This window comes from Furipterus horrens, unplaced genomic scaffold (genome assembly GCF_987537825.1).
Source record: "Furipterus horrens unplaced genomic scaffold, mFurHor1.1.pri manual_scaffold_8, whole genome shotgun sequence".
In the NCBI taxonomy this organism is placed as follows: Eukaryota; Metazoa; Chordata; class Mammalia; order Chiroptera; family Furipteridae; genus Furipterus; species Furipterus horrens.
Window position 1 is genome coordinate 40270248 of NW_028327178.1, and position 24338 is coordinate 40294585.

Here is a 24338-nt window from a genome sequence, read left to right on the forward strand (position 1 = left end):
ATGAGTTTGTTGTCATTTTACTGTTCATAGTTTTGACCTTTGTTTTTTTCTTAGACAAGTCCCTTTAACATTTCATATGATAAGGGCTAGGGGATGATGAACATCTTTAGCTTTACCTTGTCTGGGAAGCACTTTATCTGCCCTTCCATTCTAAATGACAGCTTTGCTGGATAGAATAATCTTGGTTGTAGGTCCTTGTTTTTTATCACTTTGAATACTTCTTGCCAGTCCCTTCTTGCCTGCAAAGTGTCTTTTGAGAAATCAGCTGGTAGTCTTATCGGAACTCCTTTGTAGGTAATTCTTTTTTCTTGCTGCTTTTAAGATTCTCTTTATCTTTAATCTTTGACATTTTAATTATGACGTGTCTTGGTGTGGTCCTCCCTGGGTCTAGCTTGTTTGGGACTCTGTGCTTCCCGAACTTGTATATCTATTTCCTTCACGAAATTAGAAAAGCTTTTTCATTATATTTTCAAATAAGTTTTCAAATCTTATTAAAAAAATTGTTTATTTATTTATTTATAGAGAGAGGGGAAAGGAGAAAGAGAGGGAGAGAAACATCTCTGTGTGGTTGCCTCTCACTTGCGCCCCCAACTGGGGACCTGATGTGCAACCTAGTCATGTGCCCTGACTGGGAATCGAACCAGCGACACTTGGCTCGCAGGCTGACGCTCAGTCCACTGAGCCACAGCAGCCAGGGCTTCAATTTTTTTTTATTTATTTATTTTTATTATTATTTTTAATTTTTTTTATTATTGATTATGCTGTTACAGTTGTCCCAATTTCTTTACCCCTGCTCCCCCTTTCCCTCCAGTTGTCCCCCACTTAGTCCATGCCCATTGGTTGTGCATATATTTCTTAACATCTTCCTGTCTACTCCACTCCCTCCTACTATGCTTAATTCCTGCATCATTTCCCTCCCTTTTCCCTATTCCCCCTCCCCGCTGACCTCCCCCCAATATGTTTCCCGTACTTATAATTCTTTTTCCCTTCTCGTTGCCTACTTAGTTTGTCTTGGTTTCAATTCGCTGGTTTCTGCTGATGGTTGTTGTGATACAGTTTTCCTTTTAATGTTCGTAGTTTTGATCCTCCTTCTTCTAAACCAGTCCCTTTAACATCTCATATAACAGTGGTTTGGATCTAACAAACTCCTTCAGTTTTACTTTGTCCTGGAAACACTTTCTCTGCCCTTCTATCCTGAATGACAGCTTCACTGGATAGAGTAATCATGGTTGTAGGTTTTTGATTTTCATTACTTTGAATATTTCTTGCCAGTCCCATCTTGCCTGTAAAGTCTCCTTTGAGAAATATGCTGATAGTCTAATTGGGACCCCTTTGTACATAATTCTTTTCTCTCTTGCTGCTCTTAAGATTCTCTCTTTATCTTTAATTTTTGACATTTTGATGATAATGTGTCTTGGTGTGGTCCTCCCTGGGTCCAGCCTATCCGGAACTCTCTGTGCTTCCTGGACCTGTAAGTTCATTTCCTTCCCCAAGTTAGGGAAGTTCTGCTTCATTATTTTTTCACATAATTTTTCAATTTCTAGTTCTTCACCCTCTGGCAATCCTATAACTCGAATGTTCGTTTGCTTATAGCTCCCCCAGAGGTTTCTGAGCTTCTCTTCATATTTCTCACTTTTTGTTTTCTCTTTCTGCACTGTTGACTGTTTATTCCCTCCTTATGTTCCAATTTGTTGATTTGATCCATGGCTTTCCCTTCCTCACCACTTGTCTTGTATGTATTTTTGTTCATGTCAGCAGGACTAGCCTTCATCTCTTCCTTGTCTTGATTCAGTCCTGCTGTTAGGCCTGTAAGTTGCTTTATGACTATAGCTCTGAACTGAGCCTCGTAGAAAGATTCGCTGTTTGTTCATTGGTCAAGGCTTTTGTTTGTTTTTTTTTGTTAGCTGTGTGATTGGTATTTCAATCATTAATTCTGCCATTCTGACCATTTTATCTTTCCTTCTTGGGCGGGGCGCTGTCATACCTCCTATGCTATATTGGGCGGAGTCCGTGTACTCGTCACAACCTGGGGACCTTTCTCACCACACTGTGGCACTTTGCGTGGGAGCGGGGGTTCGAGATGAATTCCTGCTGTTACTCTCTGCCTCCCAATGGGGTCTGCCTTCCCCAGCGATGGAATCACAAGCCGATGGATCTTGTCTGCAACTGGGGCCGGGGCCGGCTCCCAGGCACTTCTCTCCTCCCCCCAAATACAGGTGTCTGCTTACCGGGTCCCACTGTTTGCTGCTGCAGCTGCTGCCACCAACACAGTTTGATCTTTCTCAGCCTCGGATTCGCGTTTCCTACCTGTCCGGATGAGCACCGCTTGTTTATGACTTCATACGTTGGACTTCCATGTAGCTTTATTTTCTGGAACTTATTATTTTTGGTTTTGCGGTAGTTTTAATCCTTCTTAGTTGTAGAGGGAGACCGAGCATATCGGTCTGTGCCTCCATCTTGGCCGGAAGTCCAGGGTTTCAGATTCTTGGTGTTAACTCTTCTCCTTCTGGCATTCCTGTGATTTGGATGCTGGCACTTTTGGAGATGTCCCAGAGTCTCATTCTCTCCTTGTTTTTTTCATTTCTTGTTTCTTCATTCTGTACTAATTGATTATTTATTTCTTCCTTATGTTCCAAATCATTGATTTGAGCCCCAGCTTCCTTCCCTTCGCTATTGGTTCCCTGTGGAATTTTCTTGTCTTTTTTTAAAGTATATTTTATTGGTTATGCTGTTATAGTTGTCCCAATTTCTTTTCCCTTTGCCTCCTTCTGCTCAGTACCCCTTTTCTTCCAGCACTCCCACCCCCCCCTTAGTTCATGTCTGTGGGTCATGCATTTATGTTCTTTGGTTTTATCATTTCTTATATCATTTTCTATATCATTCTTAACTTCCCCCTATTTTGTACCTACCAATTATGCTTCTTAATCCCTGCGCCATTTCCCCATTTCTCCCTTTTCCCCCTCCCAGGTGATAACCCTCCAGATGATCCCCATACCCACGATTCTGTTCTTATTCTGGTTGTTTGCTTAGTTTGGTTTTGTTTTTATTTTTTTAGGTTCTGTTGTTGATGGTTGTGAGTTTCTTGTCATTTTTTAAAGTATATTTTATTGATTATGTTGTTACAGTAGTACCAATATTTTCCTTTGCTCCCCTCTGCCCAGTGCCCCCCTTCCCTCCAGCAGTCCCATCCCCCTTAGTTCAATGTCCATGGGTCATGAATATAAGTTCTTTGTGTTGTCATTTTAATGTTCATTGTTTTGATTCTATTTTTTCTTAAATAAGTTCCTTTAACATTTCATATAATAATGGTTTGGTGATGATGAACCTTGTCTGGGAAGCACTTTTTCTGTCCTTCCATTCTAAAGGACAGCTTTGCTGGATAGAGTAATCTTGATTGTAGGTCCTTGCTTTTCATCACTTTGAATACTTCTTGCCAGTCCCTTCTTGCCTGCAAAGTTTCCTTTGAGAAATCAGCTGACAGTCTATGGGGACCCCTTTGTAGATAACTTTTCTCTTGCTGCTTTTAAGATTCTTTCACCTTTGTCATTTTAATTATGATGTGTCTTGGTGTGGTCCTCTTTGGGTCTAGCTTGTTTGGGACTCCTGTGCTTCCTGGACTTGTATGTCTATTTCCTTCACCAAATTAGAAAAGTTTTCTTTCATTATTTTTTCAAATAAGTTTTCAATTTCTTGGTGTTCATCTTCTCCTTCTGGCATTCCTATGATTTGGATGCTGGCACTTTTGGAAATGTCCCAGAGTTGTCTTACTCCTTGTTTTTTTCATTTCTTGTTTCTTCATTCTGTACTGATTTACTGCTTATTTCTTTCTTATGTTCCAAATTATTGATTTGAACCCTGGCTTCCTTACCTTCACTGTTGGTTCCATGTGGATTTTTCTTTATTTCACTTAGTGTAGCCTTCATTTCTTCCCGTATGTATTTGCCTTAGTGAGTTCTCTGTGTGTCCTTACCAGAGTTTTGAAGGCTGCATCTTGTAGGTTGGCTATCTTCATTTCCCTTAGTTCTTTTTCTGGAATTTTGTTCTGTTCTTTCATTTGGGCCATATTTCCTGTCTCCTCAATTTGGCAGCCTCTCTGTGTTTGTTTCTATGTATTAGGTAGAGCTGTTTTGACTCTGTCTTGGCGCACCTGTTACATTATAAGGGGCGGAAACTTAGGTATTCTCCAGGGTGGGACTTCCCCTTTCACTGCTTTTTGGCGCTGTATGTGAGGGAGGGGTCAGAGAGGGGACAGTGCCACTTGCTGGACACTCACCCCATTTCCGGTCACTTCACCCACTTCCCATATGTAGCTGGCATACCTCTAGCTGTTGCCCTGGTGGTGGTTCCCAGCATGGGTGGGTTTGTGTGCATTCTAGGACCGTGGGGGCCCTCTAAACATAATCTGCTGAGAAATTGGAAGTTTCTTCTGCTGTCAGACTACTACTGGTTTTCCAGCTAGAAGCTCTGAAGCTTTATTTTCCTGGTGCTGGAACCCTGGCTGTGCGGTCTTGTCTGGGGCTTGGATCACTCCGCAGGTGTCCCTCCTGGCTTTTATCTGCCACACATAAATATGGGACTGCCCATTCCACAGCTGCTGCTGCCTTGCTGCCACCACACCATGTCCTCTCCACCCCGTCTCCCTGTCTCTGCCCCTCCTACCCTTCTGGACGAATTTGACTTCTTTAAAGCCTTTGTTGTCGGACTTCATTACAGTTTGATTTTTGGCAGTTCTGGTTATTTTTTGTTTTGAGGTTAGTTGTGATCCTTCTTATGGTTGTGTGAGGAGGTGAAGTGTGTCTGCTTACGCCTCCATCTTGGCCAGAAGTCTCTTACAATGGAGAGGCTTGTCAGAGTTGCTGTTTTATATTAGTCATTATAACACGGGTACAGTTCCATAGACTGAAGGCTTCCCCCTAGAATCAGCAACAAGACAAGGATGTCTATTCTTTTATTTTATTTTATCATTGTTCAATTGCAGTTGTCCCAATTTTTCCCCCTTTGCTCTCCTCTGCCCTGCCTACCCCCTTCCAGCAGTCAATCCCCACCCTGTTGTCCATAGCAATGGGTCTTTTATACTTGTTCCTAAACTGCCCCCACATCCCCTTCCCTGTTGTCCCTATTCCCCCTACCCTTTGGTGTTGTCAGTTTGTTCCTTATTCCCATGTCCCTAGTCTGTTTTGCTCATTTGTTTGTTTTGCTCATTACATTCCACTTATAGGTGAGATAAGGATGTTTGTTCTTGCCACTTAACATTCAACATTGTACTGGAGGTTCCAGCCAGAACAGTTAGGCAAGAAAAAGAAATAAAGGCATCCAGGTTGGAAAGTAATAAAAATAAAACTATTTGTGTTTCCAGATGACATCATCTTATATGGTGAAAATCCTAAGGAATCCACAAAAAACTTATTCTAATAAATGAATCCAACAAGATTATAGAATACAAAGTCAATTTACAAAAATAATTTGTATTTCTGTATACTACCCATGAACCATCCAAAAAGGGAATTAAGAAAAAAAATCATTTTTTAATAGAATTTTGAAAAGAATAAAGTACAGTAGGTTCTTGGTAATGTTTCATTCAAGGTAGTTTTCTTAACAATGTTAATGAGGAGCCATAGGAACTTAACTCTTTTTTGTATCAATTAGCCTATGTCTGTGATAAAATTGGTTTCATTTACATTGTTTCCCCTTTAAATCATAGAATCTATTTACAATGTTAACTTACTGTACTTACAAATAAATGTAATAAAAGAAGTGCCAGGCTTGACACTAAAAATTGGAACGTTTCTTACAAAATTAAAGATAATTTAAATAAATGAAGGGATATCCATGTGTAAGGATTAGAAGACTTACTATTAATTAATAGGTGGCAATATCCCATATTGATCTAGAGATTCAGTGTAATCCCTGCCAAAATCCTAGCTCATTTTTTTGCAGAAATTGACAAGTCGGTCCTAAAATTCACAGAATAGCCAAAACAGTCTTGAAAAACAATAACAAAGTTGAGGGACTCACACCTCCTCATTAAAAATCTTACTGCAAAAGAAGTCAAGAACCCTCCCCAGGTAGCTCAGATGGTTAGAGCATCATCCCAATGCCCCAAGATTGTAGGCTTGATCCTGTTCCCAGCACGTAAAAGAATCAACCAATGAATGCATAAATAAGTGGAACAACAAATCAGTCAGTCTCTCTCTCTCTCTCTCTCTCTCTCTCTCTCTCTCTCCTTCTCTCTCTCTTTCCCTCCCTCCCCGCCTCCTCTCTCTCTTTCTTTGTCTCTCTCCCTCCTGCCCCTCTTACCCTTCTCCCTTCGTCTGTCTAAAAGTCAATAAATATAATTTTTGAAAAAAAAGCCAATAATATACAATGGGGAAAGGACAGTTTCTTCAGTAAATGGTGTTGTGAAAACTGAAAAGCCACATGCAAAAGAATGCAACTGGACCCCTGTCTTACACCGTACATAAAAATTAACTCAAAATAAATTAAAGACTTGAATATAAGACCTGAAACCATAAAATTCCTAGAAGAAAATATAGATGGTAAGCTCCTTGATGTCAGTCTTGGCAACGATTTTTTGAATCTGAAACAAAAGCTGAAGCAATGAAAGCAAAAATAAGCAAGTGGGGACTATGTCAAATTAAACAACTTCTGTATAGCAAAGGAAACCAACAACTAGATGTAAATGTAATCTACTGAATGGGAGTAAATATTTGTAAATTATATATATGATAAGGGGTTAATATCCAAAAAATATAAAGAACTTGTAGAACTCAATAGCAAAAGAAAAAAATTCAGTTAAAAGATGTGTAGACCTGGCTGCTGTGGCTCAGTGGATTGAGCGTCGGCCTGTGAGCCAAGTGTTGCTGGTTCGATTCCCAGTCAGGGCACATGACTAGGTTGCACGTCAGGTCCCAAGTTGGGGGTGCGAGTGAGAGACAACCACACAGTGATGTTTCTCTCCCTCTTTTGCTCCTTTCCCTCTCTCTAAAAATAAAATAAATAAATAAATTTATTTTTTTTTTAAAAAGGGTAGAATATCTGACTAGCCATTTTTCCAAAGAAGATGTACAGATGGCCAACAGGTCCATGACAAGATGTTCAAAATCACTAATCATCAAAGAAATGCAAATCAAAACCACAGTGAGATATCACCTCACATCTGTTAGAATGACTTTTATCAAAAAGACAAGAAGTAAAAAGTGTTGGGAAGGAAGTAGAGGAAAGGGAACCCTTGTGTACTGTTGGTGGGAATGTAAATTGGTGCAGCCACTTTGGAAAACAGTATGGAGGTTTCTCAGAAAAGTAAAAATAAAATTACTATATGATCCAGCAGTTCCACTTCTGCATATTTATCCAAAGAAAATGAAAAGCAATAACTTCAAATGATGGATGCATCCCGTGTTCATTGTAGTTCATTGCAGCATTATTTACAATAGCCAAAATATGGAAACTTAAGTCTCTCGTTGGATGAATGGATAAAAATGTGGTACATATATACAGAGGAATAATGAAGCCATAACACAGATGTACCTGGAGGGCATTATGCTCAGTGTAACAAGTTAGAGAAAGACAAATACTATGTCAGTTAGGTTCTTAGACCCAATTTCTGCACCTGTACCTCTGTATGTGTGTGCGTTGGGGGGCTTCCTGTACAGTACCACACAATTTCAGACACCACCAAGGTGTCCTACAGTTCAACACAATTCTGACACTTATCTACTTGGAGATAGTGTCACATCCCACAGGTTAAGGATTCAGTCTTAACCTCCCCCCTTCCCCGCCCCCCAAACACATACAACACTCAACACACTCACTTCAAAATCCAGTCATAACTTGTGCTTCTGAATGACCAGCTACAGACTGGAGGTTCCGATGACCTTCGACTCAATGCCAGTTGCAAAGTCCAAGTTGTTACTTGTACTTCTATATATCAGAAGTCCCCATGACCTCTTTCCTTGGGTTCAGTAATTTGCTAAAGCAGCTCACAGAACTCTGGGAAACATTTTAACTCAGAAATAGCCAGATGGAGGAGGTACATAGAGCAAAGTATGGGGAATGGGCATTGGGCTTCCATTGCTCTTGAGCCTCTCATTCTCGCCACATCTCCATGTATTGACCAACCCAGAAACTCTAAACCCTGTTCTTTTGAGTCCAGGGAGTGAAACTGAAAGTTCTAACCCTCTAATCACATGGTTAGCTCTAGTGGCAACCAGCCCCCTCCTTAGGTGCTTTCCAAAAGTCACCTAATTAACAACAAGACACCATTATCACTCTCAACACTTAGGAAATTCCATGGGTTTTGAGAGCTGTGAGCCAGGATGAAGACCAAATAAATACAGAGTGGGGCAAAAGTAGATTTACAGTTGTTCATACGGAAAATAATGCAATAATAAGTAAACAATAAAAAACTGTTGAGTATTCATAAGTGTAAATCTACTTTTGCCGAACCTTGTATTTTTCTTTTAAATCACAATATCGTACCATATGATCTCACTTATATGTGGAATCTAAAAAAAAAAAAGAACCCAAAAACAAAAAAAAAAAAACAAAACAAGCCCATAGATACAGAGAATAGATTGCTTGCCAGAGTCAGAAAGGGGTTGGTAAAATGGGCGAAGGAGGGTCAGAAGCTGCAAGCTTCCAGTTATAAAGTAAATAAGCCCTGGCTGGGATGGCTCAGTGGATTGAGCATTGACCTGTGATCCAAGGGGTCACTGGTTCGGTTCCCAGTTGGGCCACATGCCTGGGTTGCAGGCTGGGTCCCCACTTGAGGGTGTGTGAGAGGCAACCACACATTGATGTTTCTCTCCCCTTCTTTCTCTCTTTAAAAAAAAAAGTAAGTCATAGGGATGTAATGTACAGCATGGTGACTATAGTTAATAATACTGTATTGCATATTTGAAAGTTGTTAAAGAGTAGATTGTAGATATTCTCATCACGAGGAAAAAAAATTTCATAACTGTAAGATGACATGTTAACTAGACTTACTGTGGTGATCATTTCATAGTGAAAATGTCAAATCCTGTTGTACAATGTGCTTCAATTAATAACAAGCTTACTACAAAGCTACCGTAATCAAGACTTTGTGGTACTGGCATAAGATCATAGAGATCAGTGGAACAGAATTGTGAGTCCTGACATAATTCCATATGTTTATGGACAAATGATTTTCTATAAGAGTGCCTAGACAGTTCAATGATTAAGAATGTTTTTGTTTTTTTTTTAAACCCTCACCCAAGGACATTTTTTTTTTTTTTTTCATTCCTTCTAGAGAGAGGAAGGGAGAGGGAGAAACATTGAGTGAGAGAAACACTGGTTGGTTGCGTCCCATATTTGTCATACTGGGATTGTACTTGCCTAGACAGCGGATCAAACCTGCAAGCCAGGTAGGTATGTGTCCGCTACTGGGAATTGGAACTTGCAACCTTTTAGTTACTGGATGATGCTCCAACCAACTCAGCCACACTGGGTGGGGCAAGAATGGTCTTTTTGATAAATAGTGCTGGAACATTTGGCTATCCATATTTAAAAAATGAAGATTTTATCTCTGCCTCATTCCATATATAAAATGAACTCAAAATGAATTAATGATCTAAATGTAAGCTGAAACTATAAATGTATATATCTCTTTATGGTCTTGGATTAGGTAATAGTTTCTTAGAAATGATGCCTAAGTCACAAGCAACCAAAGAAAAAATAGATTAATTGGATTTTATGAAAATTAAAATTACCTATGTATCAAAGGACTCTATATCAAGAAAGTGAAAACTGACGTAATTGGAGAAAACATTTGTAAATCATACACTTGATGAAAGTCTAATATTCAGGTAAAGAACTCTTACATCTCAATAATAAAAAGGAAAATGGCTAACTTAAAAATAAAGAAAGGATTCTAATAGATATTTCTTCAGAGAAGAAATACAAATGGCCAATAAGCATATGAAAAGATATTCAGTGTAATTACTGATAAGGAAAATGCAGATTAAAGCTACAGTGCAATAGCACTTCACACCCAAAAGGATGACTAAAATGTTAAAAAAGATAATAATAATAAATGCTGACAAGGTGGTAGAGATATTGGAACCTTCATACAAAGCTGGTGGAAATTTAAAATGATGCAACTGGTTTGGAAAAAGTTAAACATAGAGTTAGCATCTGGCCCATCAATTATACTTTTAGATATATATATCCAAGGGACCTAAAACACACACAAAACCTCATTCAGGATTGTTCATAACAGCATTATTCATGGTAGTCAAAAGGTAGAAACAGTCCATCAGACATTCCATCAATTCATGAATAGGTAAACAAAAGCGGCATGTTCATACAATGGAATAGTATTCAGCATAAAAAACAAGGTATTTGTAATACATGCTACAACGGTGCTTGAACCTTGAAAATGTTATGCTAAGTGAATGCCAGTCAAAGGGCTGAACATTTTATGATTCCATGTGTATGAAACATCTAAAATAGCCAATTTTGTAGAGACAGAAAGATTTGTAGTTGCAAGGGGCTGGAAGGAGTGGGAAATGGGAAGTGACTGCTAATGGATATGGGGTTTCTTTTAAGGGGTAATGAAAATATTCTGGAGATCAGGTACATTCAGGGTGGTACGGCCTAATGCTAGAGATGGCTTATGCAAATATTCTGGAATTAGATATGTGTAATTGTTGCACAACTCCGAATATACTAACAACTGTTAAATTGTACACTGTGAAGAGGTTAATTTAATGGTATAGGAATTATATTTCAATTATAAAATGTTTTTCAAAAACTCACTTTAAAATGTGATGTGCAATGTAAATATTTTGATTAAAATTTGATTACATTTTATTATAAAGCACGGTGGGAAATTGGATATAATTTTAAATTCTTGGGTACGTACTTTCTAACATGTATCTTCTAAATATCTGTAGTAAAATGAAAATGGTATTGTGGATTTTCTAAAGTGGTCATTTTATGTAAAGTTTGATTATTGTTTTTTGGTCCCAATATTGATTTTATTAGGATTATATTAATAAGCGAACTGTGGTCAGGGGTGTGTAGCTTCTTAATTTGTTAACAGGTTAGAGAATGCATTTTGGTCCTTGATTTCAAGGTTTATGTAACGGAAAGGGAGTTATGAAGATGTATAATACTAGATTCATAATGATTTAACATGTAGGGCAAACTAAAGTGAAATTATCCTTAGCATGCCTGAACAGGTGATTCAGTTACTGCAGACTTGTATATCACTTTACCTCTTTTCTAAAGTAGATTCCAACTGCCAAATGTATTAAATACTTAAAATTGAGAGGAAAAGAAGTACAATGATGTAATTCATCATTTTAAAAATTAGAATTCTTAGTGTTAAAGTAATAAAGGAAATTAAATGAACTTTGTTTTTTCAAGTTATTGTCCCTCAGAGGCTTAATCTTTGGTAAATTTGGAGCTTCCCAGAAAATAAAAATTAACTACAATATGTAAATTAATAGGTATTGCTGTATGCAGAACTGTACTAGAACTCAGTGGCCTCAAACAGCAATTACTCTAATTAATCTTGCTTACACATTTGTAGAGCAGCTGTAGGTTAGGTTACTTAGGTTAGGCTTGTCAGGGAACCTGTGGGTGTGGGTGTGCTTTACTTCTCATTGTAGGTTGGGCTTGGCACCTTATTTGGGGTTTGGCTTAGTTCTACTTGTTTATTCTGGGGCCTAGGCTGAAGGGGCAGTGTCTATCTGGCGTAGCTTTTTCATGGTGATGGCAGAGGTATAAGAGGGCAAGTCCATCTGTAGAAAGACATTTCAGACCTTTGTTTGCATCATTTCTGCTGACATACTTTTGGCCAAAACAAGTCAAATGGCCAAGACTTTGGGGGCAGAGAAATACACTTTGCTCACCATGAGGCCAAAGTAAGGCATGTGAACAAGCTCAGCATCAGTTGGGAAGGAAAATACACTCCCATGGAGGTGGGGTTTGGGGTAGGATGTCATGATTATTTTGGAAGAAAACCCATATCTATTAAACTGGTGTAAAAATGAGATGGTACCCACGTTGCAGCTGTGTGATATTTTGCATGTAATTGTGAAAATTGTCATTAAGCCATTGTTTACTTAGTCTAAGTTGTTTTAATATATCAGTTAATGAATAATAATACTTTGTATTCTCATTTTTTAATAGATTGTTTTATCTTAGCTATAGGATTTCCTTTTAAAGATTAATTTCCAAATATACAGGAAGTTATTAGAAGCATCATTCATTAGAAGCATCATCAGTCAACTTAAAGAAAGAAGTGATATGTAATATCAATTTTATTAAGGTAAGCAGTTTATACTTTTATAATCTGGTGCCTTCCAAGATAATTAGTCAGTGTGCCAAATGTACTTTATATTTTCAGAGAGAAATATAACTCCTATTTTAAGTTTTTGACAAGATTATTTGCTTATATAATAAAACATTTACGTGGATATATAGTGAAAAGTAAGCTTTTTTCACACTCGTGAAACTTGGTCCTGTAGTTCCTTAATTTTTATATTTCTGTTATCACACTAGCTATCTGTGGTTTCTTTTTTATGAATATAGTATGTATTAACTTTTGCTATTTTTTTGCCAGTATCTTTACCCCAGTTTTGTCTCTCAAACTTGGCTTCTGAATTTTGTGACAAGGCTTGAAAACTTTCCCTCTCTGAAAATAAATATTAAAATCCTCACACAGTGTTTTAATGATTAAATTTTTCCTGGACATAATCTTATTCTTAAGACAAAATAACCCAGATGATTACCTGATTGTCTTAACACCAATTGTTGAATGATCTTTTCTTCATGAATTTGAAATTAATGAAATTAATACCACCTTTATAAATATGTACTAAATTTCCTTATGCATTTGGGTTTTTTTTTAGAGCCTCTTATCAATATGTTGAAACTGAATTGTTAATTATTTCAACTAAGTATTTTAATATCAGCAAGCACAAATCTATACCCCATTACATTTTTTATTTATTTATACATATGTGTAGTATTGGAACTAGCATGTGATATTTTCTTAGGTTATATATTTCAGTTGATAGTTGTTTATTTAAACCTTTTGGATTATTTATTTATTTATTTATTTATTTTTTACCTATTTACCATACTGAATCACACACTAATAGTTTTTCTTTTTTTTTTTTAAGTATATTTTATTGATTATATTGTTACAATAGTTCCAATTTTTTCCCCTTTGCTACCCTCCACCCAGCACACCCCTCCCCCAGCAATAACCCCCCAAATCCATGCCCATGGTTTGTACATACAAGTTCTCCTGCTTCACCCTTTCATATATTATTATTATTCTTTTTTAATAAATAAATGATTAATTAATTATTTTAATAAAAAATAACAATCCCTCCCTCTCAGATATTAAGACCCTTCATAATCTTATAAAGGACAATGGGCGAAGGTCTCAAGCTCCTCTAGCTGCTTCAAGCTGGACATGGTCGTCGTCCTACCTACCCTTGGGTCCAGAAATCCCTAATAAGAGTGGGGGTGTGGAGGGAAGGGTGGCCTTCCCACATGGGGAAGGATCATGCAGACTCCAGGACAGTTGGCTGTGCCTGGACAACAGCATGCTTGGTTTAACAGGCTGGCATCCTTGTTGTGTTCTGGGGGCAACAGATTTGGCAACAGGGTTAAAAGACATCATTCAATCCATAACCACTAGGTGACAAAAGGCAGGGATTAATTTTTCAATGTCCCACATTAGGGGAAAAAAAAGGGGCTTCTTTGGATTAAGGTGTCCCAGGCACATCTCACCTGTCCAAAACCCTTTTGTCCATTATACTTAGTTTGGGCTGAGGGAAATAGTTTAGGTTTCCCCCCCTCTCAGATCTCTGGGACCTTTCGGTCCAAGTCATTAGGACAGAAAAGAGAAACCAGTTTTAAAGTGAAGCCCACAGACCACCCCATTCTTCACCAACCCAGCCACTTAGTTCAGCCAAACCGTTGAGTCTCAGGAGGCAGCACTGTAGACAGGATTAAGTGAGGCCTATAAGTACAGACAGTCACTCAGGTAATAAGATCATAGATTTATGTCCTTTGAAAACAGAAAACACATGTTAATTTATGTAACATAACCCACAAACAAGTCTCTAAATCTGTAAGACTGACTTATTGGAAAGACATCCAGTTGCAAGGCATTTGACATTCTTCTTGCCTGTAAATTAAAAATTTTTGATGATACCACATAGTTTAACTTTCAAGTGAAAACATATTTTAAATGAAAAGAAACCTTAAAAATGATTAGCTGAACTACTTTATAGTCTACCACTGATCATTGTGACTTTCCTTGAATAATAATTTTTCTCCCTAAGATTACCTTCCTTGTCAGTAAAGGGACTGCATTATGTCCATTTTTAATTTATCCTGTTCATTTGCATAAACACAACAAGAACAGCAAATGATCACTTATGATCTTTAGTTCTGCTTTGCTGGAACTTATGCAAGGAACATTTAGGGTGACCTTCAGTCTGCCCTTCAGGGCACAGAAGCTGAGCCACATACCTGGCATTCAGCCTTGCCTGTATACACCTGTCTTTTCCAAGTTCTTCTGGTTTTTCATTGTGCCTTAAGGTCCCTTCTAGCCATCTTCCAGGAAAACAACCTTCATTCCTTCTCTGGAAAGATTGCTGTGGGCCGCACAACCAACCACGGTACCAGAACTTTTATCTCGTGGACTTTTATTACCTTTGAAAGTCATTCCCAGTTCCTCAGGGCTTTTTGGTAACAACCAGAGCCCAAGCAAGTCTCCTTTAGGCATGACATTCCAGTCAAAGACTTGGTCAAAAAAAAAAACCTCTATTAACAACTGGTCTTATTAGTTTTATGCAAAGAAACTTATGTCATTACTTACTTGTTTAGAATGCCAAACTCTGGAGGGATCAGATAGGGAGAAAAATACACAATGTGAAGGAAAATCCTTGTCCTTCTAATATTCACTGAACTGGCATTTCCATTCTTCGTATTTTCATTTTTCCCCCACTGAAAAATTTTCTGTTTGTTTTTCCATTACAGTTGTCCCACTTTTTTCCCCCTCTTGCTTCCCTGCACCCTGTCCCTCCCTTCCCTCACATTCAGTCCCCACCCATGTCCGTGGGTCATTTATACATGTTCTTTGACTAGACCCTTCCCCTTCTTACCCCCTTCTCTCCCTCCCGCCTCCCCCCTTGTTACTGTTAGTCTACTCCTTGTTTACATACCTCTGGTTCAATTTTGCTTATTTGTTTGTGTTGTTCATTAGTTTCTTGTAATAGGTGACAGCATAAGGTATTTTTCTTTCGTTGCCTGGCCTCTCTAGTTCCATCCATGTTGTCGCAAATGGTAGAAGTTCCTTCTTTCTTTCAATAGTACTCCATTGTGTAAATGTACCACAGTTTTTTGATCCACTCATCTACAGATGGGCACTTAGGTTGTTTCCAACACTTGGCTATTGTAAATAGTGCTGCTATGAACATTGGGGTGCACAGGTTCTTTTGAATTGGTGTTTCAGGATTTTTTGGATATAATCCTAGCAATGGAATTGCTGGTTCAAAAGGCAGTTCCATTTTTAGTTTTTTGAGGAAATTCGAAACTGTTTTCCATAGTGGCTGCACCAGTCTGCATTCCCACCAGCAATGCACCAGGGTTCCCATTTCTCCGCATCCTCACCAGCACTTGTTGTTTGTTGATTTGTTGATGGTGACCATTCTGACTGGTGTGAGGTGGTATCTCATTGTGGTTTTTATTTACATCTCTCTGATGGCTAGTGATGTTGAGCATTCTTTCATATGTCTATGGACCCTCTGTATGTCCTCTTTGGAGAAGTATTTGTTCAGGTCCTTTGACCATTTTCTTTTTTTTTTTTTTTTTAATGTTTTTTATTGATTATATTGTTACAACAGTTCCAATTTTCTCCCCTTTGCTCCCCTCCACCCAGCATCTCCCTCCCCCAGCAATCCCCCCCCCAAGTCCATAACCCTGGTTCGTAAATAATAACTATCCCCCCCCTCAAATATTAGGACCCTTTGTAATCTTGTAAAGGACAATGGGCGAAGATCTCAAGCTCCTCTAGCTGCTTCAAGCTGGACATGGTCGTCGTCCTACCTACCCTTGTGTCCAGAAAACCCTAATAAGAGTGGGGGTGTGGAGGGGAGGGTGGCCTTCCCACATGAGGAAGGATCGTGCAGACTCCAGGTCAGTTGGCTGTCTCCGGTCAACGGCGTGTTTGGTTTAACAGGCTGGCATCCTTGTTGTGTTCTGGGGGCAACAGATTTGGTGAAAAGGATTAAAAAACATCATTCAATCCATAACTACTAGATGACAAACGGCAGGGATTAATTGTTCAATGTTCCATATTAGGAGAAAGAAGAAAAAAAAAAAAGAAAAGGAAAAAAAAAAGGGGGGGCTTCTTTGGAGGAAGGTGTGCTAGGCACATATCACCTGTCGAAAACCCTTTTGCCCATTATACTTAGTTTGGACTGAGGGAAATAGTTTAGGTCTTCCCCCTCTCAGACCTCTGGACCTTTTTCCATCCAAGCCATTAGGGTAGAAAAGAGAAACCAGTTTTAAAGTGAAGCCCACAGACCACCCCATTCTTGACCAACTCAGACATTTAGTTCAGCCAAACCGTTGAGTCTCAGGAGACAGCGCTGCAGAGAGGATTAAGTTAGGCTTATGCGTACAGACAATCACTCAGGTAATGCAATCATAGGCTTATGTCCTTTGAAAACAGAAAACACGTGTTAATTTATGTAACATAACCCACAAACAAGTCTCTAAATCTGTAAGACTGTCTTATTGGGAAGACATCCAGTTGCAAGGCACTTGACATTCTGTTTGCCTGCAACTTGAATATCTTTGATGATATCATAGACATGGTTTAATTTTCAAGTGAAACCATATTTTAACTGAGAAGAAACTTTTAAGATGGTTAGTTGCCCTATTTTATACTCTACTACTGATCATTGTGATTTTCCTTGAATAATGATTTTTCTCCCTAAGGTTACCCTCCTTTTCTTTAAAGGGACTACATTAAGTCCATTTTTAATTTATCCTGTTCATTTGCATAAACATAACAAGAGCAGCAAATGATCACTTATGATCTTTAATTCTGCTTTGCTGGAACTTACCCAAGGAATATTTGGGGTGACCCTCATTCTGTTCTTCAGGGCACAGAAGCTGAGCCACATACCTGGCATTCATCCTTGCCTGTACACACCTGTTTTTTCCAAGTCTTTCTGGTTTTTCATTGTGCCTTAAGGTCCCTTCTAGCCATCTTTCAGGAAAACAACCTTCGTTCCTTCCCTGGAAAGATTGCTGTGGACCGCACAACCAACCATGGTACCAGGCCTTTTATCTCACGGGCTTTTATTACCTTTGAAAGTCATTCCCAGTTCCTCAGGGCTTTTTGCTAACAACCTGAGCCCAAGGCTTGAGATCCCAGTCAAAGACTTGGTCCAAAAAAAAAAAGGAACCTCTATTAACAACTGGTCTTATTAGTTCTATGCAAAGGAACTTATGTCATTACTTACTTGTTTAGAATGCCAAACTCTGGAGGGATCAAATAGGGAGAAAAATATACAACGTGAAGGAAAATCTTTGTCCTAATATTCACTGAACTGGCATTTTCATTCTTCATATTTTCATTTTTCCCCCACTAAAAAAAATTTTTTTGTTTGTTTTTCTATTACAGTTGTCTCACTTTTTTATCCCTCTTGCTTCCCTGCACCTTGCCCCTCCCTTCCCCCACATTCAGTCTCCACTCAGTTGCCCATGTCCGTGGGTCATTCATACATGTTTTTTTTTTTTTTTTTTTTACTTGACCCTTCCCCTTCTTACACCCTTCTCTTCCTCCCCCCTCCCCTCTTGTTACTGTTAGTCTACTTCTTGTTTACATAGCTCTGGTTCAATTTTGCTCATTTGTTTGTGTTGTTCATTAGTTTCCTGTAATAGGTGACAGCATAAGGTATTTTTCTTTTGTTGCCGGGCTTATTTCGCTCAGCATAATTCTCTCTAGTTCCATCCATGTTGTTGCAAATGGTAGAAGTTCCTTCTTTCTTTCTGCTACATAGAACTCCATTGTGTAAATGTACCACAGTTTTTTGATCCACTCATCTACAGATGGGCATTTAGGTTGTTCCCAGCACTTGGCTATTGTAAATAGTGCTGCTATGAACATTGGAGTGCATAGGTTCTTTTGAATTGGTGTTTCAGGATTTTTTGGATATAATCCTAGCAATGGAATTGCTGGTTCAAAAGGCAGTTCCATTTTTAGTTTTTTGAGGAAATTCGAAACTGTTTTCCATAGTGGCTGCACCAGTCTGCATTCCCACCAGCAATGCACCAGGGTTCCCATTTTTCCGCATCCTCACCAGCATTTGTTGTTTGTTGATTTGTTGATGGTGACCATTCTGACTGGTGTGAGGTGGTATCTCATTGTGGTTTTTATTTACATCTCTCTGATGGCTAGTGATGTTGAGCATTCTTTCATATGTCTCTTTGGAGAAGTGTTTGTTCAGGTCCTTTGACCATTTTCTAATTGGGTTGTCTGTCTTCTTGGTGTTGAGTTGTATGAGTTCTTTATATATTTTGGAGATCAATCCCTTGTCTGAGATATCATTGGCAAATATATGTTCCCATATGGTTGGTTTCCCTTTTATCTTGCTGATGTTTTCTTTAGCTGAGCAGAAACTTTCTAGTTTGATGTAGTCCCATTTGTTTATTCTTTCCTTTATATCCCTTGCCTTAGGAGATATATCAGTGAAAATGTTGCTATGTGGGATATCTGAAATTTTCCTGCCTATGTTTTCCTCTAGGACTTTCAAGGTGTCACAGCTTACATTTAAGTCTTTGATCCATTTTGAGTTTATTCTGGTGTATGGTGTTAGTTGGTGGTCTAATTTCAACTTTTTGCATGTCCCTGTCCAGTTCTCCCAACACCATTTGTTTGAAGAGGCTCTTTTCCCTCCATTTGATGTTCCTTCCCCCTTTGTCAAATATTAGTTGACCATATAGACCTGGGTTTATTTCTGGGCTCTCTATTCTGTTCCATTGATCTATATGTCTGTTCTTAGGCCAGTACCAGGCTCTTTCGATTACTGTGGCCTTGTAGTATAGTTTGACATCAGGTATTGTGATTCCTCCTACTGTGTTCTTCTTCCTCAAAATTGCTGTGGCTATTCGGGCTCTTTTTTGATTCCATATAAATTTTTGAAGTATTTGTTCTAGGTCTGTGAAAAATGTCATTGGTATTTTAATAGGGATTGCATTGAATCTATAAATTGCTTTGGGTAGCATGGACATTTTAATGATGTTGCTTCTTCCCATCCATGAGCATGGTATATGCTTCCATTTATTTGTATCTTCCTTAATTTCTTTCTTCAGTGTTATGTAGTTTTCTGAGTATAGGTCTTTTACCTCCTTGGTTAAGTTTATTCCTAGGTACTTTATTTTTCTTGTTGCTATGGTAAATGGGATTTCTCTTTCAGTTTCTATCTCTGAGATTTTATTGTTGGTGTACAGAAATGCCTTCGATTTCTGAATACTGACTTTGTACCCTGTTATTTTGCCGAATTCACTTATTAGTTTGAGTAGATTTTTTGTCGAGTCTATAGGGTTTTCCATGTACATTATCATGTCATCTGCAAATAATGACAGTTTTACTTCCTCTTTTCCAATTTGGATGCCTTTTATTTCTCTTTCTTGTCTGATTGTTGTGGCTAGAACTTCCAAGACTGTGTTGAATAGGAGTGGAGAGAGTGGATATCCTCGTCTTGTTCCTGACCTCAGGGGGAATGCTCTCAGTTTTTGCCCATTGAGTATGATATTGGCTTCAGGTTTCTTATATATGGCCTTTATTTTGTTGAGGTATGCTCCCCCTACTCCCATTTTGCTGAGAGTTTTCATCATAAATGGGTGTTGTACTTTATCAAATGTTTTCTCTGCATCTATTGATATGATCATGTGGTTTTTGTCTTTCATTTTTTTTATGTGGTGTATTACATTTATTGATTTGCGAATATTAAACCATCATATTGCATCCCTGGGATGAATCCCACTTGATCGTGGTGTATGATCTTTTTCTATTAATCATCTTGGGCTTTGTTTGTTTTTTTTGCAAATAATTTTCTGTCTTTCAAATATTTTTTATTTCTCTGTGTTTAATTGTATCATCTCTGCCACACTCCTAAAAATATTTGCTGAATTAAGTGGGAAACTTCTTGTGTTGCCCCATAAGCATAATACTTGCTTTTTTGGTTTGTATACTCCAAAAGTTAATAGTACTAAGAAAAATATTTGCAAAAATCCTCAATACTTCAATTGCCAACTCATTCCTTTTATTGGCATGAGTAGACAATCAAGAGTAGCTATATAAGCATACAGTATTCCCTCACTTATCGTGGGTATTATGTTCTAGACCCCCCCACCCCCGCGATAGGTGAAAATCCGCGAGTTTCACCTTACATTTATGTTAGTATTTATACATATTTTAAGGCTTTATAAACCCTTTCCACACACTTATAAACCATTCCCAGTCCCTTATTAACCTTTCCCACTCCCTTATTAACCTTTACCATACTTATAAACACTACTTATGTTCTTAAACATATTTTACACTCTTAAACCTACGTAACTTTAAAAATATACATATACAATACTGCAAAATCCCGTGATATGGCAAAAAATCCGCAATAAATAATTAAATATAATATTTAAAGAAATCCCACGATACAGCAAGGTTGCGATAAGTGAACCACTGTATAGAGAGGGAGTATGGTATTTGTAGCCCTGGCTGGTTTAGCTCAGTGGATTGAGCGTCGGCCTGCGAGCTAAGTGTCACTGGTTCGATCTTCCAGTCAGGGTACATCAGAGAAGGAAAACTCTGACTCCAAAAAACCTCCGCTGCCTTGCGGCATACCTCTTCAGGGGAAAGGCTAAGGGAGTAAACCCCGACAGAAAATCCGGAGCCGGAGTCCCTAAGGTGGTTTGACGTTGTAGTCAACACCGGCAACTCCTGCGGCGCACCTGAACCCAAGCTGTATCGACTCCGTCTTTCCCTTGGACCCTTCAGCTGCGAAGAGAGGGGGGGTCTGCTGCATGGGCAACAGCAGACCCTCCATATCACCCTGCCCAGGCTCTGTAGCTTCAGCGTCATCACAAGATGTCGATTCAACACGGGAGGAGACAGATACCATGTCACTCCCGAGTCGGACTGCACAGCCATTCTCGGCGGTGCAGATAGACTCTTAAGAAGCTACACCATTGTCTCTCGAGACGGACGGCTGCCGACGATGGTATTTGTATTATGAATAGAAAATTTTTTATAAAATCTTTAATTATCTAATTTATATGAAATTTAGTAAGGGCACATTTTTTTTTTGTTTGTTTTTGCTTTCGAACTCCTCTTTTCCCCTTTCCCTCTTGATTCATTTTAATATGTTCATTTTTGTTGCACTTTTCTCTGGTAGCTCCTAGAATACATATGGGAGGTAAATTTTTTGAAACCCTACATGTTTGAAAGTATCCTTATTCGAGGCTCACACTTAATTATTTAGACATTGAATTCTACTTTGTACATAATTTTCTGCATTTTGAAGGGTTTTCCCATTATCTCTTCTGTTGGTATTGAGAAGTCTGATGGAATTCTGATTCTTAATCAGATGTGTATGGTTGAGATTTTTCTTCTCCCTCTAGAAACTTGAGGGTAATTTTTTTTCCCCTCATATTATGCTTTTTAAAATCTTGTTCTCATTGTGCTAGATGCTTTTGGCCATTTTAACCTGGAAACTCGTGTGTTTTAGTGTTGGAAAATTTCTTGCATTCTTGTTTTTCTTTTTAGTGTTTTTGCTCTTTTTTTTCTAAAACCCCCGTTGCTAGATTATTGGACTTGCATTGATGGTCCTCTGTTTTTCTTATCGTTTGTCTCTTATTTACCATCTGCGTCTTTTGTTCTGCTTTATAGGAGATCTCCTTAACCTTTATCTTGTAATGCTTCTAGTGACTTTCAAATTTCTTTTGTATTATTTTTAAGACATCTTTTTTGTACTATGAATGTGTTTGTGTATTTCATGGGCGAATTAGCTTTCTTTTTTAAAAAAATATTTATTTTGAGAGAGAGGGGAAGGGAAGAAAGAGAGGGAGAGAAACATTGATGTGTGAGAGACACATCAATTGGGTTGCCTCTCATGCACCCGCAACTGGGTACCTGGCCGTCAACCCAGGCATTTGCCCTGATTGGGAATTGAACCAGCAACCCTTTGTTTCACAGGCTGGTGCTCAGTCCACTGAGCCACACCAGCAGCCATGGCTGAATTAGGTCTTTTTAAAGTTTTTGTTACTGCATAGTTTTTCTTCCAAGCTACTTGTTTCCTGTTTTGTTTTGTTTTTTATTTTAAGGTTTTCTTCATGTATGGGGAAATCCTTGTTTATTTGATCATGGTTACAATTAAGATATTAAAAACTGATGTTGTCTGTGTTGAAATGGTGGGGGGAGCTGCTAGTCTGATTATAAGGTGACTGTGTGTGTGTGTGTGGTGTTTTTGGGTTTTTTTTTTTGCATTCAGTAATTTACATTTTCCTATTAGAGTTGGTGTACAACCCAGTGATTAGACATTACATAACTTACTAAGTGATTACTCTGGTAAATCTAGTACCTATTTGACACCATACATAGTTATTACAGTATTACTGACTTGTTCCCTATGCTGTACTTCATATCCCCATGACCATTCTGTAGCTACCAAATTGTACTTCTGAATTCCTTCACCTTTCCACCCCCTCCCTCAATCCCTTTCCCATTTAGCGAAATGTTCTCTATGAGTCTGTTTCTGTTCTGCTTCTTTGTTTATTTTGTTTTCTTTCTTAGAGTTGGCATAAAGGTGAAATCATATGGCATTTTTCTTCCTCTGTCTGACTTATTTCATTCAGCACACTACCCTCTGGGTCCATCCATATTTTTGCACATAGCAAGATTTCATCATTTAAAGTAGTTGTTGATAGATATGTATTTATTGTCATTTATTATTCATATTTTTTATTTTTCTTCTAAAAAAGACCCTTTAACATTTCTTGAACATTAGTTTGGTGGTGATGAATTCTTTAGCTTTTTCTTGTCTGTGAAGCTCTTCATATAGAGTAATCTTGGTTGTAGGTCCTTCATCACTTTGACTATTTCTTGCCAGTCCATTATGGCCTGCAAAGCTTCTGTTGAGAAATTAGCTGATAGTCTTAATGAGAGCTCCCTTGTAGGTAACTAACCTCCAGTCTTCAGGTGGTGATGCAGATCAGTTTTCTGGGTGCTAGTAATTGGAAAGGCAGTTTAGGAGCATTTCCTTTTATTTTTATTTTTTTAGTCCATTTTTATCACCATCTCTTATGGAGCCTGGTACTCCCAGTTCCTGAGTCCTGGAGGATTCTGTGGTTTACATAGAGTTAGTTGCCTCTCAGTTTTCCCAATTTCCAAATTGGGATTCAGGTTTTCTCGAGTCTGAGGTTTATTATTATTTGTCCTTCTTTGTAGCTTTTATACTTTTAATTTTATCATTTTCTCTTTTGTCCTTTTCCTTTGGATTTTTAGTTCTTTTTGTTTTTTTTTTCCCGCCCCCGGCCTCCCAGTTTTGTTTTAATGTATTGTATTTTTTTTAGTAGATTTTTCATGAAAGTAGAGGTTAATATGTGTGTTTAAATTTGCTTTTTTAACTGTTGGTGTTTTTCTGTGTATAGAGTTATTAATGTAGCAATGCTTTTCCTCAAAATAGGATTTTATTTTACCAGTTTAATGTATTATATGCACATACGACAATTGTTTTTGTATTTATGATTTTTTAACAACATAGAATGAATGCAGGCTCTTCTGTTCAGTGCATGTAATATCAGTTAACTTCATGTTAGAAATTTGAAATTATGCTGTGTATAAAGTGAGCTCTGAAGACTAATGATAGGATGGTAAAATTATGGAGTGTTATATTTAATGAGGGGTGAATGATTACATTTTTCTTTTGGGCCTTTTAAACCTTCAAAAATACTTTTTCTTTTAGGTGCCATATAATGTGTTGAACTATATAATAAGGAATGATTTTACCAGATTTTCATGAGTTATGGTGGCAGAAACATCAATTCTGTCTTGTGGGAAAAGAACTGTAAGTAATCTCCAGTAACAGACTGATCAAACTGATTTTCAACATCTATGCTTATATAAGACATATCATTGATTATTTATAGAAATGTACTTAGGATACTTTATTCTGTTAGCTTTAATTATACAGACTAAGTAATTCAAAAGGAGAGGTTAGATTTTATATTTAAAAATATTATTTCTATATAGTATTAGCATTACCATATTTCTTGAT

The 24338-nt window shown here is 38.0% G+C and overlaps 1 protein-coding gene across 4 annotated transcripts in view; it reads left to right on the plus strand.

Annotated features, from left to right (window-relative positions):
* ESCO1 (establishment of sister chromatid cohesion N-acetyltransferase 1) overlaps positions 1-24338 on the plus strand; it is a 72053-nt gene that overhangs the window by 4159 nt on the left and 43556 nt on the right. For 3 of the 4 annotated variants that reach the window (XM_090285749.1, XM_090285746.1, XM_090285748.1), the window contains exons 2-4: positions 9269-9383; positions 12157-12295; positions 24027-24128. The gene's annotated coding sequence lies outside the window, so the exon portion shown is untranslated. The remainder of the gene's footprint in view (positions 1-9268; positions 9384-12156; positions 12296-24026; positions 24129-24338) is intronic. The other variant, XM_090285747.1, reaches the window with a different exon arrangement.